This window comes from Sminthopsis crassicaudata, chromosome 2, assembly GCF_048593235.1.
Source record: "Sminthopsis crassicaudata isolate SCR6 chromosome 2, ASM4859323v1, whole genome shotgun sequence".
NCBI classification, from domain to species: domain Eukaryota; kingdom Metazoa; phylum Chordata; class Mammalia; order Dasyuromorphia; family Dasyuridae; genus Sminthopsis; species Sminthopsis crassicaudata.
Genome location: NC_133618.1, coordinates 476,720,815 through 476,739,561, shown reverse-complemented (window position 1 = coordinate 476,739,561; position 18,747 = coordinate 476,720,815).

The window sequence follows — 18,747 nt, the reverse complement described above, 5'->3', positions numbered from 1 at the left end:
ATTCCAAACCTCAGTTTAAATTGAGAATTCAACTCTTCATTTTTCTTCATTTCTTCATTTCTCACCTGCTTTCACTACTTTGAAAATTCTCTGATTGACTTTTTCACCATTCCCTTATGGGTATAACTCTCCCTTGTTTTTCAGCTTCCTGGTTTCCTTTTATGTGCTGTCCTCCCTTATTAGATTATAAGTTCCCTGAGAACAAGAATTATCTTTCTTTTTTCCTATTAAAATCCCCCTGAGGACACATAATGGGTACTTAATAATATTTATTGGCTTTATGTATACATATGTATGTGAACATACAAAATGGTTGTATGCAATCATTATATATGACCATGAGGAAAATGAGAGATTTGTTTTGACTATCCATATTTGTTACAAAAAAAAAAAAAAAAAAGGTTGTTTTTTTTTTGTTTTTTTTTTTTTTATCCTCAGTTGGGATGGGCAGTGGATGGAAAAGAAAAGATATTCATCATTTTTTTTTTAAATACAGAAGCACCAAATATGTGAATAGTTGCATGCAATTTAATGAGGTCATTGTGTTATGAGTTTTACTTAATTGTTTTACTTTGTCAAAAAAGAATTCTCACAAATTGGAAACAATTGATAAATACATGTAAAATAAAAACAAAATATAAACTTAAAAATAATTATTAGTGATATGAAAAAAACTTTCATATGATTTAATTACTTGATAATATTTTCAGAACTATTTAAATTTTAATTTTAAATATACTTTAACCATATGTATTTGGAAATGGCCTTAAGTTTTATTTGTTCTTCATATAATTTATATATTGGCAACTAGATAACATAATAGATAGGTGCTGGAGTTGGTATCAGGAAGACCTGAGTTTAAATATTACATCAGATATTTATTAGTTATGTGACCCTGGGCAAATTGTTGAACCTTTCTCTACTTCAGTTTCTTTATCTATGAAATGGGAATAATAATAACAGCTATCTCACAGATATGTTGTGAGAATAAAATAAATATATTAAGAAAGAACTTTGCAAACCTTAAAATATGCATATATATGCCCACATATATTTATATTTGTGTGCATTTGTTTATACATATGCATAATCTATTTACATATACATATATCTTTTATTATGCACATGATATACATTTACTTACATGTATTACTTTATAAAGTTATATTTTTATATACATGCTATTTAGCAGATAGGGTTAACATTTTTCTCAATCTACTATTTCCATCATTATCCTAAATGCATCTTATCCAGTTAAAAGATTTTCAATTTCATATTTTAAAATTATTTATTTTATTCTTTGTTTTCATAAAAAATTCTCATCCTAATTATAGTTGTGAAACTTATTTCTGTTTCCTTTCTATATAACTATTTAGATTTAAGTCAAATATCTATTTGATCATACATAAGATCATATATTTATAATTGTAAGTTAATTTAAATCATCAAATCCAACCATCTCACTTTAGTTGAAGTTATGAAAAGTTAAGTAATTTAAGAAATTAATAAGTAGTTGAGGCAAGATTTGAATTAAGATAGGAACTGAGCAGGAAAGTCTTGCTAACCACAAGTCTATTCTCCATTCATAATAAAACTTAATGCACTATTTCAAACATAGTATTGGTCTGAACATGGTGCTGTTCAGTCATTTTTAGTCTTGTCTGACTTCATGCTCCCATCTTGAAATTTTCTTAATAAAGATAATAAGGTAATTTTCTATTTCCTTTTCAAACTTACTTGATAGATGAAGTCAGTGCAAACGAGGTTTAGTGACTTGTTCATGCTCATATAGCTAGTGTGAGGCCATATTTGAACTCAGGAAAATACCTACACATTTTATCACAAAGCTACCTTTGTAACATTTATCAAAATACTTATCTTGAGTTTCACCCCAAGTAGTTTGTGCCCTTAAATTTACAAAACACTGGGTTTCTAATTCTTATGTTTTTTTTTAATCTGTCCCATTGATCTGCTTTTCTCCTTAACAAAAACTGTTCAAAATAATTTTGATGATTATTTTGTTATGGAATAATTTGAAATACAGACATACATTCTTCTCATTCCTACTTTTTCCCCCACAATGGTTTTTTTATATTGCAAACTTCATGTTCCTGCAAATTAGTTTTGTTATAAATTTTTTTAGTTCTGTAAAGTATCCTCTTAGTAGTCTGATTGGTATAGTTCTAAATCTGAACATTAATTCAGGTAATTTTTAATTTTTAAAATTATATTAGTGTAACCTAACTATGAGGAATTACTATCCCTCCAGTTATTTAAGTTATTTAAGTTACAAAGTCATGATTGTGACTTGGTAAATTGACTGCCAGAGATTTTGCAGATTTTGTATTATTCTGAATAGAAATATACATGTTACTTCCTCTTGGATTTTTATTATTACTCTGTTAGTGTGTTCTTTCTGGCCCTCCATTTTGGAGACTGGATCAGGTTGACTATGATTATTTTTTCTGACTGTCTCTGGATTTCACCAACATGCCCTGGCACAGAGAATATAAAGGCAGAGACTATCTTTCTTTTTCTTTTTCTTCTTCTTTGTTTTTGTATTTATATTCCTGGTGCTTAGCCAGGCAGTATCTGCCACCCAAGAAACACTCAAAAATGCTTTTTGGCTGTTGCCTGTTTCTTGTATAAAGCTGCTTTGCTGAATTTATTTCTTAAATGCTTTTCTGATTCTTTGGGGTTTTCTAAATATACCTTCATGTCATTTATAAATAAGGTTACTTATATCTCTTCTTTGCTGATGTTTAAGCCTTTAATTTGTTTATCATTGTATTCTCTTTCCTCTTTAGTTTTATAATTTTTTTTAAAAGGCAATTCCTGACCATAGATTCATTATTCATATGCTTTTTAAACTATGTCCCAGAAATTTTATCCCATTCTCAAGAACATCTTTTTCACCAGTAAATGCTGTCTAAATTTATCTTTCTTTTCTGAAATTCTTAGTTTCAATCAATAGGATTGATGACAATACAAACAACATCCCTAAGCTCTTCCCCTAGTCCTTTGCCTGGTATTCCAATGTCTTTAGCAAAAATTTCTAGATTCCCTCTGGTAATACCATTTGTGTCCATGTAAACCATCAAAAATGGGTAGTAATCATCTATTCTTGGAAAGCTTTGTGACATCTTTGGCATTCTTGGAAGACAACAAACTTTTCTGAAGTTAGTATCAAGTTGACAAATGCTGCCTCATGATTTCTCATGAGGCAAACACCAACCACAACCTTTCATCTCTTCTTCCTTTGAACAGTACTTAATCTCTCCCCTGACAGCACCTGTGTACCTACATGGTCATTCCTTTGAAGTCAAACAAATACTTCCTCTTTTAATAATGCAACTCCTTCCTCTTTGAGAAGCTCCCTCCTCTTTGTTACTTAGCTCCAAATATTCAATTTTTCTCAACTTATTTCTTCTCTGTATCATAGTCTTGCATCTTCTAATCCCCTACACAGGTCAGGATTTCCCTTTTTAGATACATTTCTTTTCCCAATGAAGTCCTTTTCTTCAAGAAATAACATCATTCTCTTTAATAACATGAAGAGGTATTTCTCAAAACCTTTAATCTTTTTTTTAAAGCCAACATTTATATAGAGCTTCTTTAAGCTTTGAAAAAGAAATACATATGTACATATATTTTCATTTGGTCCTCATAAAAACCATGTGAGATAAGTGCTATTATTATCCCCATTTTACAGATGAATAAAGTGAAACTAAATTACATAATTTGAACAAGGTCAAGGAAGATTTGACCTTTAGTATTCCTGACTCCATGCAAGTGGTCTACCCATTACACCATCCAATTACCTCTAGGTGGTGCAATGAGTAGAGTACTGGATCTGGAGTCAGAAATAGTGAGAGTCAAATCCAGCCTCAGATACTTACAAACTGTAATACTGTGAAAGTATTTAACCTCCGTCTGCCTCACTTTCCTCAACTGAAAATTGGGAATAATCATATATAATAATACATACATCGTATATTTTTATATATAACATATAATAATAATAATATAACCTACCTGCTATAGTTATTATCAGGATAAAATGAGCATTTGCTCAGCAAGCCTTTATGTGAGATAGATACATATGCTGGCTATCCTCATTATTATTTATTTCCTAATAGCAAAATCAGCCTGTATTTTAAGCAAAAATTACAGTTACTCACCCATGGCAGGAATAGTCCCTGCAAAAGTATCCATTTTGTCGGGTCTTTCAGGAAGCTTAAAAATCTTCAGGTTTTTATCCTCGTTAGCAGTAACTCCCTTGGAGAGCTGCTATGATAAACAGTGTGAGGCTTTAGCCAATTCTAGAATTGTTCTTTTCATCATTACCATATCCTTACCTTCTCTGCCATTAATTAGTTCTTACTTTGTTAATTCTTGTCAGTAATATGCACTGTCCTTCTTGTCTCACCAACCTCTTCCCTTATCTTACAAATATCTTCTCTTCTATTCTATTCATTCCATATCTTCTTTCTCCTTCAACTCAAGTCAATCTCCTTTTTCTTACTTCATCTTCTCTTCAGTGTTCTTCTGCTCAAACCTTTTCTTCAAAGGCTTCTTCTCCTTCTAATCCTTCAGATTCCTCCTAAGGTCACCCACATTTCTTTCTCCAAGTTCAATCTCTGTCCTTCCTAGTACCAAACTGATCTTTCTACTTCCTTTCTCTTTTCTGATATTGAGTCTTCCTTCTCCTCCTTGTCACACTACATATGCCCATAGAAACTAGGAGTGAGTCAATGGGTAAATGCTTATTGAGTACCCATTCTTCCCTGGTGATGGACTGGGTCTACAAAGAAAGTAAAATAGATGCTTCCTGCTCTCAAGGAGTTGGCAGTCTTAATGAGGGAGATAATATGCAGCTATGTACAAACAAGCTATATACAGGATAAATCGGATCTAATCATCAGAGGAAAGTGTTAGGATTAAATGGAATCATGAAAGACCTTCTGTGGAAAGAATATCAGGTGAGATTGGTGGGAAGCCAGGAGGTATAGGTGAGAAAGGAGAGCATTTCAAGCACTTTGGACAACCACTGAGGATGCTCCAAGTCAGGAGGTGATGCATTATATGCAGCTTCACTCACCCAAGGAGGTCAGTGTCCCTGAATTACAAAGTATTGGTGGGAAGGAGTAAAGTGTGAGAGGACTATAAAGGGCAGGAGGATTGAAATGACTTTAAATGCCAAAGAGAGGGTTTTATATTTGATGCTGGTGACAAGAGGGAGCCACTACAGTTCTTTGAATGGGGGGGGGTGACATGACCACTTTAGGAAAATCACTTGAGAACAAGAAAAAATAGAATAATGAGCAATTTGTGACAGGGACACCAATGAGCAACCCAATCACATCTGAGGTAATGAGGGCCTGTATCAGGGTGGTGGGAGCGTTATTAGAGAGAGGGGAACATCTGTAACAGATACTATGAGGGTAAAATTAACAGGCCTTAGCAATAGATTGGATGTGGAGGATGAGAGTGAGGAAAGATGGTAGTACTGATGAGGTTTGGATCAGGACAGGGAGTTGAGGGAACCCTCTTCTGGTCAGCGCAGGTGCTTCATAAATGAATTTACAAACCCGAAAAGTTAGACTGGCAAAAGAAGTTTATTATTAAAACTGAGAGATCAGCTTTTTCAGGCTGACTTTCTTAGTGGCAGGTCCTGACAGAGAAGTAAAGATCTAGCAGAGGAGTCCTGGCAGAGAGAAAGATAAAGTTCCTGGGAGAGAAATCCTCTAGCAGAGAAATCCCTACAGAGAGGCAAAGAGGGGTGTAGTCCTGTTAGGGAAATGTGTGAGAGAGACAAAGAGGGGTTAACGCTGAAAAAGAGAATGTCTATCAGCGGGTAGAGGGCGCAGCCATGCCAAGGGGAGAGAGAGAGTTTCCCTGGCATGTCAGGCCCTCTGCAAGGGATTGGGCTGAGGAAAACTTGTTATATGGGCAGCTCTTGGTGGGAGCAACTCAATAGAGTTGGATAGAAATCTAGATCTCCAGCTCTGGCTAAATAGGAGTGGTCCTGGACTCAACCAGTCCCACCCAGATAAACAGAATGAAGCCACTTTATCTGGATTCCCTGGGATGGGTCTCTCAGGGGAGTTTCCCAAGCTTTCTCCCCGAAAGTCGAGAGAGGAAGAGAGAGAGAGAGAGAGAGAGAGAGAGAGAGAGAGAGAGAGAGAGAGAAGAAAGAGAGTGTGTTGGGGCTCCTCTCATCATTTCTATTATCAGTAATCAGGAATTTTAAAAGAGAAGACTTAGGGTAGAGGGAATATTGAGTTCTGTTTTGGGCATGCAGAATCTAGTTCAAGATGTGCATTAGGCAGTTGGAAATATGAGACTGGAAATCATCAGAGAGTTTAAAGATGAAAAATAAATTTGGGGATCATCAAAAGAATTTCTTTATAGTACATAGCAGTTAACCCCCCAAAAAAATCTTTAAAATACCCTTTAAAAAAAAGTGTAGAGGGGACATGAGCAACTTCCAGGAAACAAGGAAAAGCAGAAGGAAAAATTTCCCACAATCTAAGCAATGTTACCTAGACTAAACTAATTTACTCAGGAAACATTACATATGTGATAGCAATGAGTGAAACCAAAAGGAAATACCAGTAAGATTTGACCACTAAGTTTTTGTTGTTGATCAGGTGAGTGATACTTTCTGTGACCCCATTTGCGGTTTTCTTGGGAAAAAATGCTGGTTTTTCATTTCCTTCTTTAGCTCATTTAACAGATAAAGAAATTGAAACAAACAAGATTAAGTCACCTGACCAAGGTTATACAGCTAGTAAGTGTCTGAAGCCAGATTTGAACTCAAGAAGATGACTCTAAACCTCCAGTGCTATCCACTGTACCACGTAGCTACTCCTACCAGGAAGCTGGCAAAAGAAAGAAGTGAAGTCTCATAGAGCTAGAGCACCCAGTGTTCCATGGTATCAAATACACATATGGACATGTGATAAACATACTCATCTCTTCATCTCTCTCTCTTCCTGAGTTGGTTACACAAACTGGTATCTCAGTATTGTGTGACTGAGGAGAAATAGCAGTTTGTTTTTTTTCCTGAGGCTGGGGTTAAGTGACTTGCCCAGGGTCACACAGCTAGGAAGTGTTAAGTGTCTGAGACCAGATTTGAACTTGGGTCCTCCTGAATTCAGGGCTGGTGCTCTATCCACTGCGCCACCTAGCTGCCCCTCAGAGATAGCAGTTTTAAGTAAGATCAGTGATCTTCCCCTCCTGACCAAAAACATGTTCATTTCTCTCTCTCTCTCTCTCTCTCTCTCTCCTCTCTCTCTCTCTCTCTCTGTCTCTCTCTGTCTCTCTCTCTCTCTCTCTCTCTCTCTCTCTCTCTCTCTCTCTCTCTCTCTCTCTCTGTCTCTCTCTCTCTGTCTCTCTCTCTCTCTTTCTCTGTCTCTGTCTCTGTCTCTCTCTCTCTCTCTCTCTCTCTGTCTCTCTCTCTCTCTCTGTCTCTCTCTCTCTCTCTTTCTCTGTCTCTGTCTCTCTCTCTCTCTCTCTTCTCTCTCTCTCTCTCTCTCTCTCTCTCTCTCTCTCTCTCTTCTCTCTCTCTCTCTCTCTCTCTCTCTCTCTCTCTCTCTCTCTCTCTCTCTCTCTCTCTCTCTCGTCTCCTCTCTCTCTCGTCTCCTCTTTCTCTCCACAGAGATGCTCCTAGACCAATGATTGTCTAAATAAGCACAATAACTCAGAGTCATGGTTTCCTGTGAGTCAGTATTGTTTCATATTTTTTTTTATGTTTATTCCTAACATTCAGCACAGTCTCAAGCACTCTAACACATAGGAGATGCTGACAAATGCTTATTGACTGATTGATTGATCAAGCACTTTGCAAAGTGTTTTACATTTGTTATCTCACTGGAGCCTCCCAGTAGCCCTGCAAGGTAGCTGACACACTCCTGCTATCACCATTTTACAGATGAGAAATCTAAAACTTGTAGAAATAAAGGACTTGCCCATGGTCACACATCATAAATATCAAGAGTAACATTTGATCTAGGTCTTTCTAACTCTCCTTACCATACAGTGCTTCCTCTTTCAGCATTATTCAGGAAACAAGCAAATAAACAAAAACAAACAAGCAAACAAAACATTTGGATTCTTATGGCTCCCTCCAGGATGAACTTTTGAATGCTGGGCAATCTCTGCATTCAGGATTCCCATTTATAAAAACCCTGGCAAACTCCTTTGAATACAGAGAATTTACTACCTACTTGTGTCCCATTCCATTCTCTAGCTGAGTTTTAGAAAGTTCTTCCTTAAAACTTGCCTTCTTCCACATGATATATCTAATTCTTCAGATGTCATCATCTGCTACTCTCCTTCCCCAACTCTTCTTTCCCCCCCTACTGTGGCTAGAATATATGATAAAAAGCCAGAGATTCTGCCTTTTCCTCCTTTTTTGCTGCTAAGTGATTCCTCGGAGCTTATGGAAGAACATTTCTGCCCTGCAACCCTCCCTTCTCCTCTGGACATAAGTGAGTAGAAGCTTGGGATGGATTGCTTCAAGGCATGTGTTCACTTGGAGGGACCCTTCCCCACAAGGGTGTGCTAGTATAGTTGCCAACAAACTTCAAAAAGCAAGTTTCCTTTTAATTAATTTGAGGCAGTAGATAGCACTGCTATAAAATCAGGAAAATGAGCTCAAATGTAGCTTCCAATCCTTACTCTTTGTGTGACCCTAGGGAGGTCATTTAATTTCAGTTTTTCCGACTATAAAATAGAGGTGATAATAATAGCACCCACCCTGCAAGGATGGAAAGGTTGTTCACTATCTCTCCCCTATTATTCATTTCAGCCAAGACCATACTTTTTTCTTGTATGAAGGAGCTGATCATGATGCTACTGTTTGGTTCTTGTAGTTACTTGTCCCAGTTAAATACGTTGCTGGCGCTTCAGTGGGTAGAATGCTGAAATCGGAAAGAAAACAGAAAGACCTGATTTGAAACTCTGATTTCAGATACTTATTGGCCATATGCCCCTAAACAGGTCATTTTACCTCTTTCTTCCTCCTTTTCCTCATCTTTCAAGTGAAGACATTAGACTCAGGGGGTCTTATAGTCCCTTTCAGCTCTAATTTTATGATCTTATGATTTAGAATATCTGGCTAATTTATTGGTAGAGAATATTCCCCAGAAATCAGTCTCAACAGGAAAAACTGTCAATTGAGAAAGTAATTTCTGGCAATATAGAAGAGAGCCATTTAAGGAGGAAAAACCTAATCTTGAGGAACTTCTACTTCTAGCAGAGTACAATAGGGAGGATGGAATTTCTCTCCAGCCCACTGATACTGTATTTCTCATCAGAACAACTTGCCCACTAGCAGACACTGTAACCAAACAAAATAGGAGATCAAGAAAGTAGTTTGCCCAGGAGAGTACATGAGAACACCTACCACAAGAAAAGAAAAAATGTTGGTATGAGAAGTGTGAGTTGTCTTGGTCATATATTCCCTCTCTACTACTGAGGATTGTTTGTGTATCCATTATTTCCAATAATCTAATGTATATTTATGATAGAGTATACCCCTTGTTTACTGAGAAAACATTATGTTTTTACTGTCAGAATGCTTTTATCTTGAGATGATTATGACCTCTCACTAACTAGAACATAGGGAGTTTAAATCCATAGAATACCTTTAACATAGGATAATCACATCACCATCACCCACTTAGAAATCCGTCCTGTGATTGTGAGACAGAGAATGGTATAAGTTGTAATTAAGCTTCTTCTTTAAAACTTCCAGGCCTCCAAGAAAGAAGAGTTCCACCACTTCCTGCTGCAGCCCAATTTTGCTTTTGCATGGTGCAAGCTGTTAGGAAATTTTTCATGATATAAAACTTGAATTTGTTCTTATTTTCATACTTGCTTCTGGTTTAACCTTTCTGATTTGGCCTTCAGTAGCAAATACCTTCTACTGTGCTATTCCCACATTATCACTGGTGGGTGAGAAGTCAGCTCAGCCTTAATATCATAAGCTGGCTCTGTAATGTTTTTTGTCTTGAGCTATGTGATTTTACAAAAGGAAAGGAAAAAAAGGAAAACATTTTATTCTATACTACATCATGCTTTGTAAATTAATATTCAAATGAAACTCAATGCTACGGGATTATAATAACCCAAGAGGAGAATTGAAGAAATGTACCTATCTCCCTTCTTTGCAGAGGTGAGGGACTAAGAGTGTGGAATATTGTATATACCATTAGATTCAAATTATAGAGGGGTTGGCTTTGCTATACTCCTTTTTAAATTTTCTTTTTGTTCTTTATTATAAAGATAGCTTACTGGAGAGGGAGGGGGAATAGAAAAGGGTATATTCCAAAGTGAAGGTGATATAAAAACAGACAATGTTAATAGTTGTATAAAGCTCTCTTATTTTTGTCTTTTGTGTTTTATAGTGAGATCTGTAGTCTTCTAATGCAAGTTTGTACCTCCTGCTGTGACATAGAGAATGAAGGAGCTGTGAGAAGGAGGAGGGTTAGAATTTCCTGAATTTCTTTAAAGAGCACTCAAATCCATTTGATTTTTTTAACTTGATTTAAAAACCTCTTAGTAAATTACTTTCGGGGGAAACATTGAAGGTTGCTTCTGTGTTTGGAAGCATTAATTAAACTCTAAAGAGCATTTTTTTCCAGCTTTTCCCAGCACTCTGCTCTCAAAAGAGAATTTTCCTTCCCTCCTCCAAAACAATCTTCATTGGAGGGAGTGCCTTGACCATCCTGCCCTCTGCTCCCTCCTGGTATTTTTTCTTAAGCACCTTCTTAGTCAGAAGATTTTGAAAATAATATTCTTAAGACACTGGTTAGAAAATGTATTTGCTAAGATCATCCTCCAAGGAGTTGTGTTGATTCTAGCTAAAAGGATAAAAATATTCTACCTGATCTTTTCAGTTGTCTTTTACTGATCAGAATTTTGTGTATTGTGAAGAATAAAACTCCAACCAAACTGATGGGGACACAGTCTAAATTTGTTAGCTGATTGTTACTGGGCTTTCACTGCAGCAAGGCAATCATTTTATCCCTCCCTAATTGATTTTTCCATCTTATTATATCAGCTATTCCAAACCTCTTTTTTCCTCAAGTGCTCCATACCATCCCTACCCCTTCTTGCCACTCAGATGAAGTGCCTATTGGATATTTTCAACTAGCTGCCTAATAAGTATCTTAAATCCAACAAATACAAAACAAAACTCATTTTCTTTATCCCCAAATCTATCTATCTTTTGAACTATGCTATTTCTATACTTTCTGGTCACCCAGGTTTACAACTTTCCTATCATTCTCAACATCTTACTCTTGTTCACCCCACATATCCAGTAAGTTGCTAAGTCTTGTTTTTTATTTGTTTGTTGGTTTGTTTTTCTAACTCTCACATATATTTCTTTCTTCCAACTTACTTGGTCAACACCTAGTTCAGATCTTCATAATCTTACCTGGACTAAATAGTTTCTTAATCAAATTCTCTACATCTTGACTCCATTCCAGCCTCCACAAAGCCACCAAAATGGTTTTCTATATCACTCTCCTACTCAATAAATTTCAGTACTTCCTTCTTATTTCTAGGCTCAAATATAAACTCCATTTGCTATTTAAAGTTATTTACAACTCGACCTACCTTCTCAGCCTTTTTATACTTTACTCACCTACCAAAAACACTACAGTCTAACCACACTAGGATAGTTCTTCAGGGTAACTAGGTGACACATTGGATAAAGCACCAGGCCTGGAGTCAAGAAGAATTGAATTTAAATAATGACATCAGATATTCTTTTACTAGCTGTTTGATGCTAGTGAAGTCATTTAAATTCTATTTATCTGAGTTTCCTCAACGGTAAAAAGGCAATAATAACATAAATAGGCAATAATAACATAAACAGGATCATAAATACTTACCCCTTTCTCTCCCTATCTTCTATCTTTGTGACTTTATGTGGATTGTTCCCTATCTCTCTTCTCACCTCTGACTTTTGGATTCTCTAGATTCCTTCAAGACGAAGCTCAATTATTGTCTTTTGCATGAGGCCTTTCCAATTTCCCTTCCCTCCCAGGGTCTTCTGTCTTTGTGTTTCCTTTGGGTGAGTTCTGTATACTGTGCTTATTATTTCCACATTAGAACATAACCTCTTTAAAGGAACTTTTTTTGGCTTTTTCTTTATATCAACAGCTCTTAACACAGTGTTTGACACATACATAATAAGCACTTAGTAAATACTCATTGGTGGATTGATTGAACTCACTGTATAGATGAGAGAGATTACAGAATCTTAAAAGTTAAAGAGTAAAAGTTTTAGATATAGAATCAGAAGATGTAATCCAGACCGTGAGGCCCAGAACAGTGATTTGTTTAAGCCGCACCATTTGTAGTAAGGGACAAAATGAGGCTTTGATTCTGTAACTCCAAGTGCAATTCTACAACACTAGCACCTTGACGAAATTCAGGTCAATGCAACAAGGATTCATTGAGGACAGCTTTCAGTGGAGGTTATGGAAATATATATATATAGAAATCAGGGTGATGGTTCCAACCCTCACAGAATTCCTAGTCGAGTTGGGTGACAAGATTTTTCCCACACAGGACAATTACGGAGCATCTTCTTTTAAAATGTCAAATATATTTGGTACAAACAAGGAAATCAATGATAAGTCTCAAAGCTAGATGTCAGGACCAAGGGGAGAGATGCAAAAGTATAAAAGATATGGTCTTTTTTTTCAAAGAGCTTAAAAACTAGCTAAGGAAACCAGACTTGCTAAAATTTGACTCCTTTAGTAAGAAATAATAAATGATCAATGAATGAATGAATGAATGATCAACTGGCTATTTGAATGAATAAATAAATGTATGATTGATTTATTAAATAAAAACAAAGTAAGAGAGTACATGATAGATATGATTACAAATGAAAGCTATTTAGAAATTCAGAGAAGAGATCACTCTGAATAGAAGTTGTCAGGGAAGTTTTCATATAACTAATGGAATTTGAGTTAACCCTTTGAAGGATGAATGGTGTTTGGATAAGTAAAGTGGAAAGAGAAGAAAGTAGAGGTCTAGAGGAAAATATGTAAGGAATGTCCAGTTTCTTTACCTGTCTCCTGCCCTGGGTGTCAGTTATGTTGAATTCTGGAAAAGTGAGGAAGATCTGAAAGGCACAGTGAGTATGTCCCATTAGGACCCTGGAGTTCATGAACTTGTTTTTTAGAAAAAACATTTTGATAATTATTTCAACATAATTGGGTTTTTTTGGTAATCTAAAATATGATTCTGAAAAGGGGTCCAGTCTTCACCAGACTTCATCTTGGTCATAGACCATTGGCTCTATGAGACACACATACAAAAATTTTTAAATTCCTGCCTTACGTATTACCCCTACAGTTTATTCTCAGATTCTAAGCAGGGTTTGCAGCAATCCCTTTCTGGGTACATCCAAAGTATTTCCTGCTAGCTGGCTCCCAGGGGGCCTTTCCTCTCTTTTTCTTTCCCACCTCCCCCATATCACACCCATCTCCAGCTGCCTTCCTTAGACATAGACCGGAGAGTAAAGTCACAGTAGTATTCAAAAGGTTAAAGCAGAGTGAACTGTTAATTTTAATGCTTTCTCAAAGCTTCAGTTTTAATAAGCGAAAATGATGTTCTTATTTGCAGTAAAGTGGTGTTATAAAATTCTGTCTGTCAAGCTCATTTTAAAACCATGGAAATAAATGATCTGACAAAATCAGGCTATTAGACAAGTGAAGAAGAGTGATTTCCATAAAAGTAGAGGAGCTGTTCCTTAATTTCACACTTGGTAGTCTTTTGGGTCGACTAAATTTTTAAATAAGTGATAAAATTATATTAGCGCAATTGCATTTTTATAGATTTTTTTGGTCATTGTACTCTTTTTCAATCCCTTTATTTTAACTCAAACCATTCTGCTGAAAGGTTACTTCTCAACTTATGTTACCTCGTAACAATCTCTGCCCACCACATGGCCCAGGGCTCGCAAATCCTCAGTGAGGCTTCACAATGACCGAGCCATGCCCTGAGCCTGGGAAATGGGGCTTTCCCTGCAAGAGATGCAAGCTGAGTGAACATGGACTCTAAGAATGGAGCCTTTGGGTGTGAATGGGTGGTAGGCTGAATCTTTAGGGAGTCTTCCCTATGACACAGGAAACATCTCCTGGGAAGCAAGTCTGAAAATACAACCTCTTTTTTTTTTTTTTTTTTTTTTGCTTAACTAGATTAAAGAGAACCATGTCGAATTTGGACTCCTAGAATGTTAGAGCTGACAAATCATCCCATTTCTATCTTTCATTCATTACAACCCCTTTATTTCACAAATGGGGAAATAGAGACTAGAAGGCAAGGAAGCCCAAAGTCACAAAGCTAGTGGAAGAAACAGTCACTTATAGAATTTTTTTTAAGTCAGTCTCTTACTTCTAGTTAGTTCTCATGATGAAAGATTGATCAGCAATGGAAAGCAAAAATATTTGCCTTTTAAAGCCCCTTCCTACTTTTACAATCTTATTATACTTTATTTCTCTTCACATACTTTATAATCAAAGATGACATTGGTCTTGCTGTTTCTAACACACAATACTCCAACTCCCAAATCCAGTATGTTTTCACTGTCTGGAATTCTTCTCTTCATCCTCATTTCTACCCTCTAGCTTTCTTGATTTCCTTCAAATTTCCCTTAAGTTTTACCTTTTGCAAGAACTTTTTCACTGTAAAGGCTTTCCATTTAATTATCTCTAATTTGTCCTGAATATATGGTGTTTGTACATAGTTATTTGCATACTGTCTCCTGTATTAGACTGTAAGCTCCCTGAGGGGGGACAGTTTCTATAATTCTTTGTATCCCCAGAGCTTAACATATACTATGGCACATAGTAGGTATTTAATAGATGCTTGTTGACATGACTTGAATGCTGACTCAAGCTAAAATATATCTGAAAAAAACTAGCTGAAATGTGTCCTTTTCAAGATACTATAGCAGTTCCTGAAAGAAACAGAGCCAATTCTGCAAAGCAACTTTGACTTACACTAAGTTGGCCCCTGGCCAGGGCCAGACTGTTGAAAAGATGCTCCAGAATGGGTCCTTTTCAAATAGTTTCAAAGTCAATCAAGAATTAATTCCACTTTGAGGCTTTTATTGAATAATGTATATGTCCTTACTATTGTAATAGGGCATAAAAAGATGAATAAGATATATGCCCTGACCTCAGGATACTTAGAGTCTAGAAGGGGAGAGAAAGCATGTACATAAAGAATTACAATAAAACAATAAACAATATTAGGGAAAAAAGACATTCATGCTCACACAATTAATTGACTAATTAAATATATTAATAGCCATGTTAATTATACACCTATATACATAGTAAAATTCCATTAAAAAAATTCATATTTACAATATCCACTAATGTAGGCCAAAGGGAACAAATTGGTAAATCTTATACCCTAGTACAAGGGATAGCCCCACTCTTAGGATTCCTCAAGTTCCTAACCGCACACCTGCTTGGGTTAGGGCATTAGGGTTAGGGCAAATAGAACCAGAGGGGAGGGAAGTCAGAGCAACCTGGGAACTGAATAATTCTGGAGAGATGGAAGATAACTATTAGGAGGAATATGATGAATCAGAGAGGCAGATGATATAGAGAAATTTATGCTATACTTGAGTTAGTAGAGACTAAGTTTGAATTCCACTTGCTAACTTACTACAGTGGTGCATAAATTTACTTGGTACAAAGTAAAATAATCAAGCTTATTGATTTATATAACAAACTTACAACTTTTACACCTTGAAAAAAGAAGCCCAACTTTTTATATTTAACATTATCCTCTTGTTGTAATTATTTGTTTCATATGATTTGGCTCCTAGATTATAACATTTTGATTTATGTTTTTTTAATTCTTCATTACAAAATCACATATCAAAATGGATACTAAGTGTACTTTGAGAAACAGCACATTTTCTCAAAGCTATCCCATATTACAGCCAACAGGTTTTTAATGAGGTTTAAATCAAATGGGTCCCAAGTCATTAGAGTATGGTCCCTTGTATATCTTAAATAAAATGCTTAGTCTTTTGTAATGTATGGCATAGTGCAAGGTTCTGCTAAGGTATTCTATCTCATTTGGAATTTTTATAATTCTGGAACAGGTCTGCTTTGAAGTATTATATGAATCTATTTATTATGTGAACCCATTTATCATTATTTCTTCAATAGCATTAAGGTTTCTAGGAATTTAAACTCCCCCAAATTTTTTTTAGGAAATAGATCTTTGACAGTCTAATATGAGATTCCCAGATCTTACAGGCTTACTTGGACTTTTTCTAACAATGGATTTTGTATGATCTTGAATTTTTAAAAAGTTTCAATAGTAAGAATTTCCCCTAACCTTCAGTAGTCCAGTCTTTGTATTGTATTGCCCACAATAAATGTTTTTGATTATAACAATAGTTCTGTTGTTTTTTTTTTTTTTTCCAGCTTAAGCCGCATTGTAGAGGAATCAGTTTTGAGGCTCCTCTGAAGATCTCTGTTTACTGAGAACAAATTGAGCTATTTCATAGCAATAGTTTTTGATTTTTTGTTGTTCTTTAAAATGTTTATCATACTTTATGTTTTAGTACTACTAATCTTGCTTCATTTTGAACTTGAATGATCCCTGAAATGCTTGAGGTCCTCATGCCAATAACCATAGTAATACCTTTAAGCCAGTGAGTATACTTTTAAAACATTATAACTTTTGCATATTTTATTGAAATAATATCTACTCTTTGATTAAAAAAAAAAAAGCTGGAAAGACTTAAATGAACTGATGCAAAGTGAAGTGAGCAGAACCAAGAAAACATAGTACAAGAAAACATTACAACATTATATAATGATAAACTGTGAATTATTTAGTATTCTCAGCAATGCAATAATCTGAGACAGTTCTAAAGGACAGCTTAAGGAGAATGCTATCCACTTCCAGAAAAGGAATTGATGGAGTTTGAATACATATCCAAGAATACTATTTTTCACTTTTTTTTGTAGGTTGTGTTGGTTTTTTTTTTCGTTTAGTCTCTACTTTCACAACATGACTAATATAGAAATATGTTTTGAATGATTGCACATTATAACTTATATCAAGTTGCTCACCATCTCAGAGAGGGAAAAGTAGTGGGAGAGAATTTGGATTCAAAATTAAAAAAAAAAAACCTGTTAAACATTGTTTTTACATATAATTAGGAATTTTTTTTTAAAGAAATAATATCCATTCTTAAAGACCAACTAATAAAAAACTTTTAAAAAAGAGATCAATGAAAATTATGTATGGCACAAAATCTAGCATTCAACTGAAAAAGATTAACCAAAGAAGGTCAGACTAGGGTTGGTTGTTATTGGACAATGAAGCCATGTCAAATTATTGCTTGTTACAAATGACTTTCATACCACTACAATTCTGAAACCATGAATAAAGTCCTTTTAGCCTCTCTATGCCTCAGTTATCTCATCTGCAAAATAGAAATATAAGTATAAATTATCTTAGAATAGTTGTAAGACTCAAATGAGATAAGGCACATTTCAAATACTTTGCAAATTTTAAATGGCTTTATAAATGACAGCTATTTTTAAACTAATATGCTTCCTTCTGAGTGAAGAGAAGGTAATAGGAAGAAAACAGAGTCTGTTGAAAGACAAATATCTATGAGAAGTGTTGTAAGGTACAAGACAAGAGGGGTAGGAGACTAAATATTAGTGTAAAATAGGACATCTGTTAACCTTTGATATCGAATCCTCAAAGCACATAGGTAGACTCTCAAAAACATGGGTCAAAGGCTGATTTTCAAGCCTTTTAAACACCCAAAACACTAGCAAATTATGCTGAAGCACAAATGGACCTCCTCTCCAACTGTATCCTGAGTTAGGAACATGTAAGTTAGGAACATGTATGCTTCATAAACATGAACACAAGAAAGGACAAAAAAGGGACCCACCAGAACTGAAGCAATTTATACCAAAAGCTGGAGCTTATTATCACAAAAAGTTGGATTATTCTGTCAAAGTCAAGCACCAGTCTTCAATTGGGATGGAGCTGGAGGCAAGGGAGGAGGAGGAAAAGTGGAGAAGAATTAAATGGAAAAAATAGAATTGCCTCTAATCCTGTAATCATTATTGAAAAAATGGCAGACACAGCAGGACCTGCCCTTGGATCAATTGCAAGTTATCTTTTGGTTTATTTTATTCCCACATCTCTAAATTTACATGACTCCTTCCTTTTGGTACTTCAAGTCATCATCAGTCTAGGCTCCTGGAGGGAAACTTTCCCTGAGCAGAAGAATTCTTGTTTCTTTGTTGAGTGGTTAAAAGGGCAGCATATCATTGTGAGAATGGCACTGGATTTGTTCTTGGGAAACCTGAGTTTGGTTCCTAGCTCTGACTTTTCCTCACTCAGCTTTGGTACTCTCTTCAGGGTAGTCTTTCCTTATACTCCTATGTGTTCTCTCCTCCATCAAACTGTCAGCTATCTACTTATCTGCCTTGATATATCTTCAGCAAACTTTTCCCTCCCCCTAAGTAAGCTTCCTGAGGACTTCTCAAGGGTATTCTTGGATCTCCAAGACTCAGAACAATGCTTGGAACTTAATTGTTGCTTAATTTTAAATGGAATCAAATTGAAAAACTAACACTTGATACTTCCTTCCATCTCTGATCTTCTACAGTAGTTCTGTGACAAAATGGCAGATAATGCCGTGCAGATATTAGT